The 15,824-nt window shown below is 30.2% G+C and overlaps 1 protein-coding gene and 3 long non-coding RNA genes across 4 annotated transcripts in view; all 4 read left to right on the top strand.

The window, feature by feature from the left end:
- Positions 1-15,824, top strand: part of LOC139521174 (von Willebrand factor D and EGF domain-containing protein-like) — an 82,962-nt gene that overhangs the window by 36,763 nt on the left and 30,375 nt on the right. The window lies entirely within an intron of this gene.
- LOC139521145 (uncharacterized) lies at positions 956-2,700 on the top strand. Its single transcript, XR_011664016.1, has 2 exons — positions 956-1,632; positions 2,395-2,700. It is a non-coding gene; the product is annotated as an uncharacterized lncRNA (long non-coding RNA).
- LOC139521143 (uncharacterized) lies at positions 4,589-6,333 on the top strand. Its single transcript, XR_011664015.1, has 2 exons — positions 4,589-5,265; positions 6,028-6,333. It is a non-coding gene; the product is annotated as an uncharacterized lncRNA (long non-coding RNA).
- On the top strand, positions 8,222-9,966 carry LOC139521146 (uncharacterized). Its single transcript, XR_011664017.1, has 2 exons — positions 8,222-8,898; positions 9,661-9,966. It is a non-coding gene; the product is annotated as an uncharacterized lncRNA (long non-coding RNA).

The raw sequence follows: 15,824 nt of genomic DNA, 5'->3' as shown, positions 1-15,824 counted from the left end.
TTGACAGTAAATGGCTTCTTAACAATTTCACTAATCTGTAGTTCTTTATTAATTGATTCAGCAATTGAAAGGTAATTATATTCAAATGGTCACATCAAACAGATACACTGTTTTTAGAAAGGCAAGCCGAGGCAAACATTTATTATACATAAATATAAAATAACATGAAAAAATCCAAATGACTAGCTGTTAATTACTCCTGCCTATGTTTATACTCGTGCTTTTGCCTTTAAATTACAACACCATTCATTTTTGCATGTTACCTCAGATATGACTCAGAAGTCTGTATGTGCTATGTATGTTTTGTATGTGCTATGTGTGTGTGTCGCACTATAAAACCAATTACTAAAGAGGAACTAACTTTTATTCAGTGCCTAGTTACAATCTGAACTGTCTTGTTAGGGACAGTTCTTTTATACAACTACGAACGTGACTTTAATTTAGAAGGAATTTTGTTTATGATAGGTACTTACTTTTAGAAGGCCCAAAGCCACAAACAAAACGGTTCTAAATAGTGACCATTACTTTTGGTCCCATATACTTAACGTTAGGTTAATTACAGCAAAATTCTGAGAGGGACATTATTACAAATAATGATACTTAAAAGACAAATCAGTGCTGAATTTTCAATATATCAATATTAAAAAGAAGTTTTTTGTACTTTTATTTTTATATATATCTTGTTAACGTATTTTTTTTTATCCCCTTCAAAAATGTTCAAAAATAAATTATTTAATTAATTGTAGATAGCAATTCATTTTAAATTAAGAATTGAAAATTAATTTCAAATAACAACAACAACCAACATTATACTTATATTCTTCTTATCTAGTAGTCCGAGTTTGGTATAGTCCGAGTTTGTTTTAGTCCGATTTTGGGAGGCCGATTGTGTTATAGGCCGAGTTTGTTATAGTCCGATTTTGTTATAGGCCGAGATATCATGGATTCGTTTTAGGCACAATCATAAATTTGTTTACTTCCGAGAGATCCGAAAGGAATGTGTTTACTACATTGAAAGGCAAGAAATAACTTTTAAATATTATTAAATTGTAAGTAAACATGACACAATATAGTCTTTGTTATGTAATATCACTCTGGTCTACAGGAATACCTGATAATCAAGGGAGATAACACACTTCATACGAGTAATGTGAGATTCATCATCGCATGTGCCTTTATCCAATGATTTGACCCCTGGTCAGTAGATATCATATGCACAAAAAAACAGACAAAAACAGTTACATGTTTTTAGAAAATCATGAATTATTATTTTTAATGTACATGAGCAAAACAAAGGATATTGTCATTTCTCAGTGAAAAAGGGGGAGGGTCAAACCTTCTTGAAAAAAATATTTCTGCACCTATTCAACTATTAAGCTAGTTAGCTACTACCCATGGTTCTAATACAAAAGGTTTAAATGAAGGTGGCTAAGCCACAAGGGAAAAGCATTTGTCTTTCTTTGTGATTAAACTTTCAAGAATAGATTTTTCTCTCTCAATAATACTTATGTATTTAAATCAAATGATAACACAGCCTGAGTAATTTTTTTTGTCTTATTTCAGTTCCAGACATATCATTATTTTTCAACCTGAGATGGCAAACTAGAGGTTTTAAAAAGTCCTGAATAACTGGTAAGCATTTTGTTCTATTAATCAAGCTCTAATTGTTTATTTCTGGTATTTATGCAATTGAAATTACAGTCGGTATGTTAAAAATATGCTAATATGAAAACTGTTGCTATGGTCTTGGTATTAAATGAAAAGGCTTAGTTACAGATCGTTTGGACTCAATTTTTCGAGTTAAATCTTGCGGCAACTGTTTCTCATGTAACACTGCAAACTATATTTAGCGCTATTTTGATCTGTCGTTATTTAATGACGCCATAATACATGTGATGTCACAATGTTTCCGTTAAGACCTCATGTGGATTTCTCACTGATAAAAGGTTTTCACTGGAAAAACATGTAAAAAACATTTTTTCTCAAATGGAATTATGTGAAAGGACAAGTTTTGAAAATTTGCACTATATTGCACTCTAATTATATGATACGGATGACTTTCCCAGTAGTTTAGAGTGGTTTCAACAGTATTAAATACAAGATTTCCACTAGTAAGACTAATTATTTTGGTGTTGTTTTTTTTATAAAACCTTCGGTTTTGCATAATTTCTCTGTCAAAATGCACTTTAAGGCACAAGAAAATTTTATAGAATGCTTTATCAGGGTCTGTGTATTGTAATTAAAGGTTATAATCAGAAGTTTTGTCCTTGATTTGACTAGTGGAGGTAATCTGGAAGAAATTACTTATACATACTCATTGTATTAAAAAAAAATGAATATAGCGTCGAAAGTGTCATTGCCTTATAGTGCTAAAACAACTTTATTTTTTTTCAGAAATGGACAAAAATACAAAGATTTATTCAGAATATTATACCGATGAAGATCACATAAAAATATTTGGAAAAATCAGAAGTATGGATTTCAATATGGGACAACATCCCTAATGCGCCTTGAAATGAGGAACTCAAAAGTCACGTGTAAAGAAAAAATCTCTGTGTAGTGATATTGGACATGTTTCTATTTTTAGCAAATGACTGAACTTAATTATTTGTGGTGATTAGGAAAGTAGAGGAACATAGAATAAATGTGTAAAAACTATGGAGCTATTGAATGTGTTCAAAGTATTAAATTTTCAAAGAACTTATTGTGTTAAAAAGGGGATATTTTACCACAAGGAGCCGCATCACAACAGGATGTTCGGGGTTTGCTAATTTACGGAAAAAGTAATCTCACTTCGTACCCCGAAAATTTAACCACATATGTGAAAATGTCACAGCTTCGAAACAAGCTATCATACATATTCAAGTTAACGATATGGACTGAGCTACAGGAAAAAACGTTACCATTACCGCCTATGTAAAAACAATTAAAGATTTTGACCCAAATTAGAAGCTCAATTCCAGATGTTGTCAGACTGATTTATGGATGATTTCACCTTGTACACCACCGAAAATGATGGTAAGTAGTTTTTTATTTATACCTAGATATTATAAATTGTTTAAGATAAATGTTATTGATAAAGATCAGCAAAAACTCAAGAAAATTTTCGCTTTTAAAATGCATTACTGGCACGGGGCTGAACACTTGTTTTAGGCGCTGCTGGATAACTCGGACTAAAACAAAAACGGCCTATAACAAAATCGGACTATAACAAACTTGGACTATAACAAACTCGGCCTACTATTATTTATATGCAGAAATATATTGCACAAACTCGGACTACGATAAGTAGATTGCTATTTGTTACTTTATTAAAAGAAAACTTTATAAAATGTATATTAAAATTATATACGAATTTATGAGATTATAATGAATATTTTTGAAAAAAACCATATATAGAAATGTATTAAATATTTGATATATGAGTTGAATTGATATGTTTAAACAAGGAATTGTATATTTAAATATACAATTCCTTGGTTTAAATGAGGACAATTAACTTCTATTTAAAATAATATTGTGATTTATTATGCTTATTGACAAAAGATATTTTAATGATTGGCGTGTGTTCGTGTTTTTATTGTGTTTAATCCTTGGTGTTTATGATTAGTATATAAACAAAGAAAAATTTGATTGACAGTAAATGGCTTCTTAACAATTTCACTAATCTGTAGTTCTTTATTAATTGATTCAGCAATTGAAAGGTAATTATATTCAAATGGTCACATCAAACAGATACACTGTTTTTAGAAAGGCAAGCCGAGGCAAACATTTATTATACATAAATATAAAATAACATGAAAAAATCCAAATGACTAGCTGTTAATTACTCCTGCCTATGTTTATACTCGTGCTTTTGCCTTTAAATTACAACACCATTCATTTTTGCATGTTACCTCAGATATGACTCAGAAGTCTGTATGTGCTATGTATGTTTTGTATGTGCTATGTGTGTGTGTCGCACTATAAAACCAATTACTAAAGAGGAACTAACTTTTATTCAGTGCCTAGTTACAATCTGAACTGTCTTGTTAGGGACAGTTCTTTTATACAACTACGAACGTGACTTTAATTTAGAAGGAATTTTGTTTATGATAGGTACTTACTTTTAGAAGGCCCAAAGCCACAAACAAAACGGTTCTAAATAGTGACCATTACTTTTGGTCCCATATACTTAACGTTAGGTTAATTACAGCAAAATTCTGAGAGGGACATTATTACAAATAATGATACTTAAAAGACAAATCAGTGCTGAATTTTCAATATATCAATATTAAAAAGAAGTTTTTTGTACTTTTATTTTTATATATATCTTGTTAACGTATTTTTTTTTATCCCCTTCAAAAATGTTCAAAAATAAATTATTTAATTAATTGTAGATAGCAATTCATTTTAAATTAAGAATTGAAAATTAATTTCAAATAACAACAACAACCAACATTATACTTATATTCTTCTTATCTAGTAGTCCGAGTTTGGTATAGTCCGAGTTTGTTTTAGTCCGATTTTGGGAGGCCGATTGTGTTATAGGCCGAGTTTGTTATAGTCCGATTTTGTTATAGGCCGAGATATCATGGATTCGTTTTAGGCACAATCATAAATTTGTTTACTTCCGAGAGATCCGAAAGGAATGTGTTTACTACATTGAAAGGCAAGAAATAACTTTTAAATATTATTAAATTGTAAGTAAACATGACACAATATAGTCTTTGTTATGTAATATCACTCTGGTCTACAGGAATACCTGATAATCAAGGGAGATAACACACTTCATACGAGTAATGTGAGATTCATCATCGCATGTGCCTTTATCCAATGATTTGACCCCTGGTCAGTAGATATCATATGCACAAAAAAACAGACAAAAACAGTTACATGTTTTTAGAAAATCATGAATTATTATTTTTAATGTACATGAGCAAAACAAAGGATATTGTCATTTCTCAGTGAAAAAGGGGGAGGGTCAAACCTTCTTGAAAAAAATATTTCTGCACCTATTCAACTATTAAGCTAGTTAGCTACTACCCATGGTTCTAATACAAAAGGTTTAAATGAAGGTGGCTAAGCCACAAGGGAAAAGCATTTGTCTTTCTTTGTGATTAAACTTTCAAGAATAGATTTTTCTCTCTCAATAATACTTATGTATTTAAATCAAATGATAACACAGCCTGAGTAATTTTTTTTGTCTTATTTCAGTTCCAGACATATCATTATTTTTCAACCTGAGATGGCAAACTAGAGGTTTTAAAAAGTCCTGAATAACTGGTAAGCATTTTGTTCTATTAATCAAGCTCTAATTGTTTATTTCTGGTATTTATGCAATTGAAATTACAGTCGGTATGTTAAAAATATGCTAATATGAAAACTGTTGCTATGGTCTTGGTATTAAATGAAAAGGCTTAGTTACAGATCGTTTGGACTCAATTTTTCGAGTTAAATCTTGCGGCAACTGTTTCTCATGTAACACTGCAAACTATATTTAGCGCTATTTTGATCTGTCGTTATTTAATGACGCCATAATACATGTGATGTCACAATGTTTCCGTTAAGACCTCATGTGGATTTCTCACTGATAAAAGGTTTTCACTGGAAAAACATGTAAAAAACATTTTTTCTCAAATGGAATTATGTGAAAGGACAAGTTTTGAAAATTTGCACTATATTGCACTCTAATTATATGATACGGATGACTTTCCCAGTAGTTTAGAGTGGTTTCAACAGTATTAAATACAAGATTTCCACTAGTAAGACTAATTATTTTGGTGTTGTTTTTTTTATAAAACCTTCGGTTTTGCATAATTTCTCTGTCAAAATGCACTTTAAGGCACAAGAAAATTTTATAGAATGCTTTATCAGGGTCTGTGTATTGTAATTAAAGGTTATAATCAGAAGTTTTGTCCTTGATTTGACTAGTGGAGGTAATCTGGAAGAAATTACTTATACATACTCATTGTATTAAAAAAAAATGAATATAGCGTCGAAAGTGTCATTGCCTTATAGTGCTAAAACAACTTTATTTTTTTTCAGAAATGGACAAAAATACAAAGATTTATTCAGAATATTATACCGATGAAGATCACATAAAAATATTTGGAAAAATCAGAAGTATGGATTTCAATATGGGACAACATCCCTAATGCGCCTTGAAATGAGGAACTCAAAAGTCACGTGTAAAGAAAAAATCTCTGTGTAGTGATATTGGACATGTTTCTATTTTTAGCAAATGACTGAACTTAATTATTTGTGGTGATTAGGAAAGTAGAGGAACATAGAATAAATGTGTAAAAACTATGGAGCTATTGAATGTGTTCAAAGTATTAAATTTTCAAAGAACTTATTGTGTTAAAAAGGGGATATTTTACCACAAGGAGCCGCATCACAACAGGATGTTCGGGGTTTGCTAATTTACGGAAAAAGTAATCTCACTTCGTACCCCGAAAATTTAACCACATATGTGAAAATGTCACAGCTTCGAAACAAGCTATCATACATATTCAAGTTAACGATATGGACTGAGCTACAGGAAAAAACGTTACCATTACCGCCTATGTAAAAACAATTAAAGATTTTGACCCAAATTAGAAGCTCAATTCCAGATGTTGTCAGACTGATTTATGGATGATTTCACCTTGTACACCACCGAAAATGATGGTAAGTAGTTTTTTATTTATACCTAGATATTATAAATTGTTTAAGATAAATGTTATTGATAAAGATCAGCAAAAACTCAAGAAAATTTTCGCTTTTAAAATGCATTACTGGCACGGGGCTGAACACTTGTTTTAGGCGCTGCTGGATAACTCGGACTAAAACAAAAACGGCCTATAACAAAATCGGACTATAACAAACTTGGACTATAACAAACTCGGCCTACTATTATTTATATGCAGAAATATATTGCACAAACTCGGACTACGATAAGTAGATTGCTATTTGTTACTTTATTAAAAGAAAACTTTATAAAATGTATATTAAAATTATATACGAATTTATGAGATTATAATGAATATTTTTGAAAAAAACCATATATAGAAATGTATTAAATATTTGATATATGAGTTGAATTGATATGTTTAAACAAGGAATTGTATATTTAAATATACAATTCCTTGGTTTAAATGAGGACAATTAACTTCTATTTAAAATAATATTGTGATTTATTATGCTTATTGACAAAAGATATTTTAATGATTGGCGTGTGTTCGTGTTTTTATTGTGTTTAATCCTTGGTGTTTATGATTAGTATATAAACAAAGAAAAATTTGATTGACAGTAAATGGCTTCTTAACAATTTCACTAATCTGTAGTTCTTTATTAATTGATTCAGCAATTGAAAGGTAATTATATTCAAATGGTCACATCAAACAGATACACTGTTTTTAGAAAGGCAAGCCGAGGCAAACATTTATTATACATAAATATAAAATAACATGAAAAAATCCAAATGACTAGCTGTTAATTACTCCTGCCTATGTTTATACTCGTGCTTTTGCCTTTAAATTACAACACCATTCATTTTTGCATGTTACCTCAGATATGACTCAGAAGTCTGTATGTGCTATGTATGTTTTGTATGTGCTATGTGTGTGTGTCGCACTATAAAACCAATTACTAAAGAGGAACTAACTTTTATTCAGTGCCTAGTTACAATCTGAACTGTCTTGTTAGGGACAGTTCTTTTATACAACTACGAACGTGACTTTAATTTAGAAGGAATTTTGTTTATGATAGGTACTTACTTTTAGAAGGCCCAAAGCCACAAACAAAACGGTTCTAAATAGTGACCATTACTTTTGGTCCCATATACTTAACGTTAGGTTAATTACAGCAAAATTCTGAGAGGGACATTATTACAAATAATGATACTTAAAAGACAAATCAGTGCTGAATTTTCAATATATCAATATTAAAAAGAAGTTTTTTGTACTTTTATTTTTATATATATCTTGTTAACGTATTTTTTTTTATCCCCTTCAAAAATGTTCAAAAATAAATTATTTAATTAATTGTAGATAGCAATTCATTTTAAATTAAGAATTGAAAATTAATTTCAAATAACAACAACAACCAACATTATACTTATATTCTTCTTATCTAGTAGTCCGAGTTTGGTATAGTCCGAGTTTGTTTTAGTCCGATTTTGGGAGGCCGATTGTGTTATAGGCCGAGTTTGTTATAGTCCGATTTTGTTATAGGCCGAGATATCATGGATTCGTTTTAGGCACAATCATAAATTTGTTTACTTCCGAGAGATCCGAAAGGAATGTGTTTACTACATTGAAAGGCAAGAAATAACTTTTAAATATTATTAAATTGTAAGTAAACATGACACAATATAGTCTTTGTTATGTAATATCACTCTGGTCTACAGGAATACCTGATAATCAAGGGAGATAACACACTTCATACGAGTAATGTGAGATTCATCATCGCATGTGCCTTTATCCAATGATTTGACCCCTGGTCAGTAGATATCATATGCACAAAAAAACAGACAAAAACAGTTACATGTTTTTAGAAAATCATGAATTATTATTTTTAATGTACATGAGCAAAACAAAGGATATTGTCATTTCTCAGTGAAAAAGGGGGAGGGTCAAACCTTCTTGAAAAAAATATTTCTGCACCTATTCAACTATTAAGCTAGTTAGCTACTACCCATGGTTCTAATACAAAAGGTTTAAATGAAGGTGGCTAAGCCACAAGGGAAAAGCATTTGTCTTTCTTTGTGATTAAACTTTCAAGAATAGATTTTTCTCTCTCAATAATACTTATGTATTTAAATCAAATGATAACACAGCCTGAGTAATTTTTTTTGTCTTATTTCAGTTCCAGACATATCATTATTTTTCAACCTGAGATGGCAAACTAGAGGTTTTAAAAAGTCCTGAATAACTGGTAAGCATTTTGTTCTATTAATCAAGCTCTAATTGTTTATTTCTGGTATTTATGCAATTGAAATTACAGTCGGTATGTTAAAAATATGCTAATATGAAAACTGTTGCTATGGTCTTGGTATTAAATGAAAAGGCTTAGTTACAGATCGTTTGGACTCAATTTTTCGAGTTAAATCTTGCGGCAACTGTTTCTCATGTAACACTGCAAACTATATTTAGCGCTATTTTGATCTGTCGTTATTTAATGACGCCATAATACATGTGATGTCACAATGTTTCCGTTAAGACCTCATGTGGATTTCTCACTGATAAAAGGTTTTCACTGGAAAAACATGTAAAAAACATTTTTTCTCAAATGGAATTATGTGAAAGGACAAGTTTTGAAAATTTGCACTATATTGCACTCTAATTATATGATACGGATGACTTTCCCAGTAGTTTAGAGTGGTTTCAACAGTATTAAATACAAGATTTCCACTAGTAAGACTAATTATTTTGGTGTTGTTTTTTTTATAAAACCTTCGGTTTTGCATAATTTCTCTGTCAAAATGCACTTTAAGGCACAAGAAAATTTTATAGAATGCTTTATCAGGGTCTGTGTATTGTAATTAAAGGTTATAATCAGAAGTTTTGTCCTTGATTTGACTAGTGGAGGTAATCTGGAAGAAATTACTTATACATACTCATTGTATTAAAAAAAAATGAATATAGCGTCGAAAGTGTCATTGCCTTATAGTGCTAAAACAACTTTATTTTTTTTCAGAAATGGACAAAAATACAAAGATTTATTCAGAATATTATACCGATGAAGATCACATAAAAATATTTGGAAAAATCAGAAGTATGGATTTCAATATGGGACAACATCCCTAATGCGCCTTGAAATGAGGAACTCAAAAGTCACGTGTAAAGAAAAAATCTCTGTGTAGTGATATTGGACATGTTTCTATTTTTAGCAAATGACTGAACTTAATTATTTGTGGTGATTAGGAAAGTAGAGGAACATAGAATAAATGTGTAAAAACTATGGAGCTATTGAATGTGTTCAAAGTATTAAATTTTCAAAGAACTTATTGTGTTAAAAAGGGGATATTTTACCACAAGGAGCCGCATCACAACAGGATGTTCGGGGTTTGCTAATTTACGGAAAAAGTAATCTCACTTCGTACCCCGAAAATTTAACCACATATGTGAAAATGTCACAGCTTCGAAACAAGCTATCATACATATTCAAGTTAACGATATGGACTGAGCTACAGGAAAAAACGTTACCATTACCGCCTATGTAAAAACAATTAAAGATTTTGACCCAAATTAGAAGCTCAATTCCAGATGTTGTCAGACTGATTTATGGATGATTTCACCTTGTACACCACCGAAAATGATGGTAAGTAGTTTTTTATTTATACCTAGATATTATAAATTGTTTAAGATAAATGTTATTGATAAAGATCAGCAAAAACTCAAGAAAATTTTCGCTTTTAAAATGCATTACTGGCACAGGGCTGAACACTTGTTTTAGGCGCTGCTGGATAACTCGGACTAAAACAAAAACGGCCTATAACAAAATCGGACTATAACAAACTTGGACTATAACAAACTCGGCCTACTATTATTTATATGCAGAAATATATTGCACAAACTCGGACTACGATAAGTAGATTGCTATTTGTTACTTTATTAAAAGAAAACTTTATAAAATGTATATTAAAATTATATACGAATTTATGAGATTATAATGAATATTTTTGAAAAAAACCATATATAGAAATGTATTAAATATTTGATATATGAGTTGAATTGATATGTTTAAACAAGGAATTGTATATTTAAATATACAATTCCTTGGTTTAAATGAGGACAATTAACTTCTATTTAAAATAATATTGTGATTTATTATGCTTATTGACAAAAGATATTTTAATGATTGGCGTGTGTTCGTGTTTTTATTGTGTTTAATCCTTGGTGTTTATGATTAGTATATAAACAAAGAAAAATTTGATTGACAGTAAATGGCTTCTTAACAATTTCACTAATCTGTAGTTCTTTATTAATTGATTCAGCAATTGAAAGGTAATTATATTCAAATGGTCACATCAAACAGATACACTGTTTTTAGAAAGGCAAGCCGAGGCAAACATTTATTATACATAAATATAAAATAACATGAAAAAATCCAAATGACTAGCTGTTAATTACTCCTGCCTATGTTTATACTCGTGCTTTTGCCTTTAAATTACAACACCATTCATTTTTGCATGTTACCTCAGATATGACTCAGAAGTCTGTATGTGCTATGTATGTTTTGTATGTGCTATGTGTGTGTGTCGCACTATAAAACCAATTACTAAAGAGGAACTAACTTTTATTCAGTGCCTAGTTACAATCTGAACTGTCTTGTTAGGGACAGTTCTTTTATACAACTACGAACGTGACTTTAATTTAGAAGGAATTTTGTTTATGATAGGTACTTACTTTTAGAAGGCCCAAAGCCACAAACAAAACGGTTCTAAATAGTGACCATTACTTTTGGTCCCATATACTTAACGTTAGGTTAATTACAGCAAAATTCTGAGAGGGACATTATTACAAATAATGATACTTAAAAGACAAATCAGTGCTGAATTTTCAATATATCAATATTAAAAAGAAGTTTTTTGTACTTTTATTTTTATATATATCTTGTTAACGTATTTTTTTTTATCCCCTTCAAAAATGTTCAAAAATAAATTATTTAATTAATTGTAGATAGCAATTCATTTTAAATTAAGAATTGAAAATTAATTTCAAATAACAACAACAACCAACATTATACTTATATTCTTCTTATCTAGTAGTCCGAGTTTGGTATAGTCCGAGTTTGTTTTAGTCCGATTTTGGGAGGCCGATTGTGTTATAGGCCGAGTTTGTTATAGTCCGATTTTGTTATAGGCCGAGATATCATGGATTCGTTTTAGGCACAATCATAAATTTGTTTACTTCCGAGAGATCCGAAAGGAATGTGTTTACTACATTGAAAGGCAAGAAATAACTTTTAAATATTATTAAATTGTAAGTAAACATGACACAATATAGTCTTTGTTATGTAATATCACTCTGGTCTACAGGAATACCTGATAATCAAGGGAGATAACACACTTCATACGAGTAATGTGAGATTCATCATCGCATGTGCCTTTATCCAATGATTTGACCCCTGGTCAGTAGATATCATATGCACAAAAAAACAGACAAAAACAGTTACATGTTTTTAGAAAATCATGAATTATTATTTTTAATGTACATGAGCAAAACAAAGGATATTGTCATTTCTCAGTGAAAAAGGGGGAGGGTCAAACCTTCTTGAAAAAAATATTTCTGCACCTATTCAACTATTAAGCTAGTTAGCTACTACCCATGGTTCTAATACAAAAGGTTTAAATGAAGGTGGCTAAGCCACAAGGGAAAAGCATTTGTCTTTCTTTGTGATTAAACTTTCAAGAATAGATTTTTCTCTCTCAATAATACTTATGTATTTAAATCAAATGATAACACAGCCTGAGTAATTTTTTTTGTCTTATTTCAGTTCCAGACATATCATTATTTTTCAACCTGAGATGGCAAACTAGAGGTTTTAAAAAGTCCTGAATAACTGGTAAGCATTTTGTTCTATTAATCAAGCTCTAATTGTTTATTTCTGGTATTTATGCAATTGAAATTACAGTCGGTATGTTAAAAATATGCTAATATGAAAACTGTTGCTATGGTCTTGGTATTAAATGAAAAGGCTTAGTTACAGATCGTTTGGACTCAATTTTTCGAGTTAAATCTTGCGGCAACTGTTTCTCATGTAACACTGCAAACTATATTTAGCGCTATTTTGATCTGTCGTTATTTAATGACGCCATAATACATGTGATGTCACAATGTTTCCGTTAAGACCTCATGTGGATTTCTCACTGATAAAAGGTTTTCACTGGAAAAACATGTAAAAAACATTTTTTCTCAAATGGAATTATGTGAAAGGACAAGTTTTGAAAATTTGCACTATATTGCACTCTAATTATATGATACGGATGACTTTCCCAGTAGTTTAGAGTGGTTTCAACAGTATTAAATACAAGATTTCCACTAGTAAGACTAATTATTTTGGTGTTGTTTTTTTTATAAAACCTTCGGTTTTGCATAATTTCTCTGTCAAAATGCACTTTAAGGCACAAGAAAATTTTATAGAATGCTTTATCAGGGTCTGTGTATTGTAATTAAAGGTTATAATCAGAAGTTTTGTCCTTGATTTGACTAGTGGAGGTAATCTGGAAGAAATTACTTATACATACTCATTGTATTAAAAAAAAATGAATATAGCGTCGAAAGTGTCATTGCCTTATAGTGCTAAAACAACTTTATTTTTTTTCAGAAATGGACAAAAATACAAAGATTTATTCAGAATATTATACCGATGAAGATCACATAAAAATATTTGGAAAAATCAGAAGTATGGATTTCAATATGGGACAACATCCCTAATGCGCCTTGAAATGAGGAACTCAAAAGTCACGTGTAAAGAAAAAATCTCTGTGTAGTGATATTGGACATGTTTCTATTTTTAGCAAATGACTGAACTTAATTATTTGTGGTGATTAGGAAAGTAGAGGAACATAGAATAAATGTGTAAAAACTATGGAGCTATTGAATGTGTTCAAAGTATTAAATTTTCAAAGAACTTATTGTGTTAAAAAGGGGATATTTTACCACAAGGAGCCGCATCACAACAGGATGTTCGGGGTTTGCTAATTTACGGAAAAAGTAATCTCACTTCGTACCCCGAAAATTTAACCACATATGTGAAAATGTCACAGCTTCGAAACAAGCTATCATACATATTCAAGTTAACGATATGGACTGAGCTACAGGAAAAAACGTTACCATTACCGCCTATGTAAAAACAATTAAAGATTTTGACCCAAATTAGAAGCTCAATTCCAGATGTTGTCAGACTGATTTATGGATGATTTCACCTTGTACACCACCGAAAATGATGGTAAGTAGTTTTTTATTTATACCTAGATATTATAAATTGTTTAAGATAAATGTTATTGATAAAGATCAGCAAAAACTCAAGAAAATTTTCGCTTTTAAAATGCATTACTGGCACGGGGCTGAACACTTGTTTTAGGCGCTGCTGGATAACTCGGACTAAAACAAAAACGGCCTATAACAAAATCGGACTATAACAAACTTGGACTATAACAAACTCGGCCTACTATTATTTATATGCAGAAATATATTGCACAAACTCGGACTACGATAAGTAGATTGCTATTTGTTACTTTATTAAAAGAAAACTTTATAAAATGTATATTAAAATTATATACGAATTTATGAGATTATAATGAATATTTTTGAAAAAAACCATATATAGAAATGTATTAAATATTTGATATATGAGTTGAATTGATATGTTTAAACAAGGAATTGTATATTTAAATATACAATTCCTTGGTTTAAATGAGGACAATTAACTTCTATTTAAAATAATATTGTGATTTATTATGCTTATTGACAAAAGATATTTTAATGATTGGCGTGTGTTCGTGTTTTTATTGTGTTTAATCCTTGGTGTTTATGATTAGTATATAAACAAAGAAAAATTTGATTGACAGTAAATGGCTTCTTAACAATTTCACTAATCTGTAGTTCTTTATTAATTGATTCAGCAATTGAAAGGTAATTATATTCAAATGGTCACATCAAACAGATACACTGTTTTTAGAAAGGCAAGCCGAGGCAAACATTTATTATACATAAATATAAAATAACATGAAAAAATCCAAATGACTAGCTGTTAATTACTCCTGCCTATGTTTATACTCGTGCTTTTGCCTTTAAATTACAACACCATTCATTTTTGCATGTTACCTCAGATATGACTCAGAAGTCTGTATGTGCTATGTATGTTTTGTATGTGCTATGTGTGTGTGTCGCACTATAAAACCAATTACTAAAGAGGAACTAACTTTTATTCAGTGCCTAGTTACAATCTGAACTGTCTTGTTAGGGACAGTTCTTTTATACAACTACGAACGTGACTTTAATTTAGAAGGAATTTTGTTTATGATAGGTACTTACTTTTAGAAGGCCCAAAGCCACAAACAAAACGGTTCTAAATAGTGACCATTACTTTTGGTCCCATATACTTAACGTTAGGTTAATTACAGCAAAATTCTGAGAGGGACATTATTACAAATAATGATACTTAAAAGACAAATCAGTGCTGAATTTTCAATATATCAATATTAAAAAGAAGTTTTTTGTACTTTTATTTTTATATATATCTTGTTAACGTATTTTTTTTTATCCCCTTCAAAAATGTTCAAAAATAAATTATTTAATTAATTGTAGATAGCAATTCATTTTAAATTAAGAATTGAAAATTAATTTCAAATAACAACAACAACCAACATTATACTTATATTCTTCTTATCTAGTAGTCCGAGTTTGGTATAGTCCGAGTTTGTTTTAGTCCGATTTTGGGAGGCCGATTGTGTTATAGGCCGAGTTTGTTATAGTCCGATTTTGTTATAGGCCGAGATATCATGGATTCGTTTTAGGCACAATCATAAATTTGTTTACTTCCGAGAGATCCGAAAGGAATGTGTTTACTACATTGAAAGGCAAGAAATAACTTTTAAATATTATTAAATTGTAAGTAAACATGACACAATATAGTCTTTGTTATGTAATATCACTCTGGTCTACAGGAATACCTGATAATCAAGGGAGATAACACACTTCATACGAGTAATGTGAGATTCATCATCGCATGTGCCTTTATCCAATGATTTGACCCCTGGTCAGTAGATATCATATGCACAAAAAAACAGACAAAAACAGTTACATGTTTTTAGAAAATCATGAATTATTATTTTTAATGTACATGAGCAAAAC

The sequence above is a fragment of the Mytilus edulis genome, chromosome 4 (assembly GCF_963676685.1).
Source record: "Mytilus edulis chromosome 4, xbMytEdul2.2, whole genome shotgun sequence".
Taxonomy (NCBI): domain Eukaryota; kingdom Metazoa; phylum Mollusca; class Bivalvia; order Mytilida; family Mytilidae; genus Mytilus; species Mytilus edulis.
This window is presented reverse-complemented; position numbering and strand designations above follow the sequence as displayed.